We start from the raw sequence: 5000 nt of genomic DNA, 5'->3' as shown, positions 1-5000 counted from the left end.
TTCTGGGGTTCCCTCCCAGTTAGGCTACTAGGGGTCAGGAACCCACTTGAGGAGGCTGTCTGTCCCTTCTCAGATAACAAACTCTGTGCTGGGAGAACCACTACTCTCTTCAAAGCTGTCAGACAGGGACATTCAAGTCTGCAGAGGTTTCTGCTGCCTTTTGTTCAGCTATGCCCAGCCCCAGAGGTGGGGTCTACAGAGGCACACAGGCCTTCTTGAGCTGTGGTGGGCTCCACCCACTTCCAATTGGAGCTTCCCAGCTGTATTGTTTACCTACTCAAGCCTCAGCAATGGCAGGCGCCCCTCCCCAGCCTCACTGCTGCCTTGCAGTTCAATCTCAGACTGCTGTGCTAGCAATGAGCCAGGCTCTGTGGGTGTGGCACCCTCTGAGCCAGGCGCGGGATGTAATCTCCTGGTGTGCCATTTGCTAAGACCATTGGAAAAGCACAGTATTAGGGTGGGAGTGACCCAATTATCCTGTCTGCCACAGCTTCCCTTGGTTAGGAAAGGGAGTTCCCTGACCCCTTGCACTTCCTAGGTGAGGCGATGCCTTGCCCTGCTTAGGTTCACACTTGGTGGGCTGCACCCACTGTACTGCACTCACTGTCCGACAAGCCCCAGTGAGATGAACCTGGTACCTCATTCGGAAATGCAGAAATCACCTGTCTTCTGCACTGCTCACGCTGGGAGCTGTAGATTGGAGCTGTTCCTATTCGGCCATCTTGGAAGACAAGTTTGATTTTTAAATGATTAGACTCACCTAAGACCACAACCACTTCATGAGATTAGATACTTTCTGGAGAGAGAAGTGGAAATGGAAGATTAGGTGACACAGAAGGGTGTAACATTGGCTGACTGCATTTATAAAGTATAGACAATGGGGGCTTACAGCCCAAGAGAATCTAGATGACTCTGGAGTGAAATGTAAGAACCTTGGCCTGACATACCTTGTTCAGAGACATTACATCTGAAATAATTATTTCATTAAGTAATGTTTTATTCCACAAACAATTCCCTCACAATTTTAAAAGTTTGCTTTACTGCTCCATTTTTAAACTCTAAAATTTCAGATATGAGTTCCCATTATATATATATAATTTTTTTTGACACAGAATCTCACTCTGTTATGTGAGCTGGAGTACAATGGCAAGACCTTGATTCACTGCAACTTCCGATTCTTTGATTCAAGCAATTATCTGCCTCAGCCTCCTGAATAGCTGGGTTTGCAGGCACCCGCCACCACTCCTGTCTAATTTTTTTGTATTTTTTAGGAGAAACAATACACCATCTTGGCCAGGTTGGTATTGAACTCCTGACCTCGTGATCCACCCACCTCAGCCTCCCAAAGTGCTGAGATTACAGGCATGAGCCACTGCGTGCAGCCATTCTAGATTTGTCATTCTTTCTTCAAAAAAATGTTTACTGATGACAGTAGAGCAGAAATAGGAAATAAATTACAGTGAACAATAATAAACACTTTCAGTCCTACTAGAATATCCAGATTAATGAATGAAATGTATCATAATGGAAGAATCACACAAGTACATATATAATTAGAATTAGAGAGTATAAGCTCAATAAAAGAGCAATAAATGCTCTGAGGGTCTGTAATGGAGGGAGGTGCTGAATGTTAGATCACACAGGGGTTTCATGAAGATATGACAGAACTGAGATCTGAGGGATAGGAATACATTAACTTGGCAAAGTGAGATAGAAAAAAAGTTTCCTTGCAGTGACAGCGCAGATGCAAAAGCTTCCTGGGTGGAAGGAGTCCAATGTAGGTGAGCTCAGGGCCACTGAAGCTAAAGTAACAAGAATGACAGCGGTCTGATGGAAAATGAGGCTGCAGGGGCAGGTTCAGGCTTCAGAACATGGAAAAGAGGAGTTCTTTATCTAGAAACTATGAGAAGCCAGTAAAGTCTCACTCTCCTTTTAAAATGTCATTGCTAAATAACTATCCAGCCATTATTTATCTGAATATGTACAACTGTAAAATATTAAATGAAATAAACAACCCATCTTTGGAAGTCTCTCATAAAAGATGCACCTAGCGTTTAGTTGTGTTTCAAAGAATTTAATATACAACCATTGGTGAAATTACTTGTATAAAATTGTTTTCTTCCATTCGCTATTTTATGATTATTTTTAATGGTTGATTTATGTAAAAATAAAATCTGTTTTGGACTATTATACCATAATGAAAATATTTACATTAGATACTTTATCTAAATATACATATATGAACACAATACTACCCATCCCAAACCATAGGAAAAAAAACCTTGAAAGACTGATTAAAAAGGCTTCCATTTCTGTTATGGCACCACTAATCAGACCAAATAGAAGTATGCATGTATCCTTCTGCTATGTGCTAATTCTAGAACATTTGCTAGACCTATGTGAATTCACCCAAGCGTATGGATTTAGTTTGATACAAATCTCTTGTAAACATAAATACAAAATTTGATGTTAAAAAATATCTTGTATTAGGCAAAGTAAATTCTAACAGCACAAATAGCAGGTAATTGGGAAACAAAATACAGATGGACAAAATCATATTTTCAGAAGAACAGTAATGATCTATTAGACCTAGTTATGTTCGTGAAAGATCAGCTTGCACCAGCCAGATTACAAAAACATACATTTCATTCATCTCATATCACAAGGCCTGACACATATGGAAGATCTTATAAAGCCAGGACATAAACAGTGACCCATCCATCTAGATGGCTACACAGATTTTGCATGTGTCAGGCTGGTGTCAGGCTCCCTTCAGATTTTGGCATCTCCAAATTCTGAGTGGTGCAAAATAAGTTTCCTACTACCAAACAGTGGTGAAATCCAGATTCACATCATTGTGGTTGGTGGAATACAGTTGCTGAGTCTTTTCACCAAAATTGCTATAAGGGCTACTTGAACATCTAGAAATAGGTATGAACACTGCCTTACGGAAAACAGTCCAAATTAGGCTCACCAGGTCACGTGCTTTTGTGAGCAACTTTTTGTTAGAAGATTTGAAAGTCAGTTTTCTACCTGACATTGTCAACACACTGGACAGCAAGAATCTGATTGAAGCAGCCATGAAGTCCTTTAGAATTGAATTTCAAATGTACATTTGAAAGTACGTTGTAACGTAGCTATCTTCAGAGCATAGTGTGTTTCCTAACATGCCTGGGATGTAGGTACTGCTAACAATCTTACTAGAGATACCCTTTAATATCATCCAGTTTTCAAGTGTTACTCCTTAAGTGGTGCTCAAGAAACCCAAAGGGAAGGAGATGAAGTGGGGAAGTGGCTGGGCAGGAAAGATCCTGCTGACTTGGTGGAAAATGGTGATTCCTTTACGTTTTCCATGTTCTTGGAGAATTGAAAAGGAGCTCACTACATTTTAAATCTTGAAAGAGTTTCATGTGGTCAGTGATGAGTAATGCATAAGATTGTGACTTCCTGTGAATATGAGTTTACTGCAGAATAGAAGTCCACTATATTCTGAGTGAGCTCAGATGGCCTACTTGGAACAGTGCAGCTATCAAGGGCTTTTCTAGACTGATGTTTATGCTCTGTTTCTCCTGGAATGTATCACCTGTCTTGCACAATGTCATCCCCAACAGAATGATGACAATTTTATCTGTGCCTTTCAGGTATGAATAGAGGTGATGAGTCTGATAACGGAGTACTAACTCCTCTGTACTGTTGTGGTCTGACCCTTGCACTCTACAGCTAAAAAATGCTTTCAGAGCCTCAGCTACATATATACATTTAAAATCAAGTTCTGAATGTTCACACACATGCAAAAAAAATAAGCAAAACAAAACAAAAAACTAATTTTCTTATTTGTTGAATTTGCATTCAAATCCAGAAACATGGGATAGCTTCAAATCTTACCTTCAAATCCACAAACATAGGATATCTCCTTTACTTATATTTTAAACATTTCTTTCAATAGTGTTTTATGGTTTTTATGCACAGACTTGTGCATCTCCCTTTAGCTTTATTTCTATGTATTGATTCTTTGTATAATACTTAAATACATTTTAACTTTATTCTCACTTTTAATTGTTGTCTAAGAAGCGTGCATGATTAAATCTCTTACTCATTTCAATAATATGTCTAGTAGTTTATAAATTTCACATAACTTTTAATGTCACATCATGTTATGCTAATCATGCAATTATCATAGATTTATTTCTGTCCAACCCTCACATTATTTGTTTCTTTTTCTCGTCTGGTTGCATTGAAGAGGACATCTTGCAAGATGTTGAAAACAAGCAGTGACAGCAGAATTCTCATCTCATTTCCATTCTTGGGTAGAAGCTTTCAATTCTCCATTAAATATAGAGTTGGTTCTAACTTTTTATATTCTTATTAGATTGTGAAAGTTTCCATCTATTTTAGTTTTTTAATAATATCTTTAAAATCATAAATGACCATTTAATTATATCAAATGTTTCCCTTCTCTATCTACAAGAACAATAACATGTATTTTCTCCTGTTCCTGTGGTGATTCACATTTATTCCACATTCTGATGTTAAACTCTACTGTCCTAGAATAAGCTCCACTTGCACATGTATTATGCCCTTGTCTCTCACAAGATTTGATTAGTTAATAACTTTTTTTGAATTTTTGCCCCTATATTTATGTTAAAGTCTGTATGGCAATTTTCATTTCTCATACTTCATGTGTATCAAGATTGGGTATTAAAGTTATACACTTGGGCTAGGCAAAGTGTCATCCCAGCACGTTGGGAGGCCAAGACAGGAGGATCACTTAAGACAAGGAGTTTGAGCCTGCTGTGAACTATGATCCTGCCTCTGAACTTCAGCCTGGGAAACAGAGAGAAAAGTTGTCTACAAAAAGAAAAAGACAATAATAATAAAAAAACAACATCATGATTTGAGATGTATAACTTTTTTTTCTGTTCTCTAGAAGGGTTGTCTAGGTGTGTTATTACTTTCTCAAATGTTTTCAAGATTTCACTGAAAGGTATCACTGGAGTTCT

This window comes from Rhinopithecus bieti, unplaced genomic scaffold, assembly GCF_001698545.2.
Source record: "Rhinopithecus bieti isolate Rb0 unplaced genomic scaffold, ASM169854v2 scaffold_49381, whole genome shotgun sequence".
NCBI lineage: Eukaryota > Metazoa > Chordata > Mammalia > Primates > Cercopithecidae > Rhinopithecus > Rhinopithecus bieti.
Note: the sequence above shows the minus strand (reverse complement) of the source record.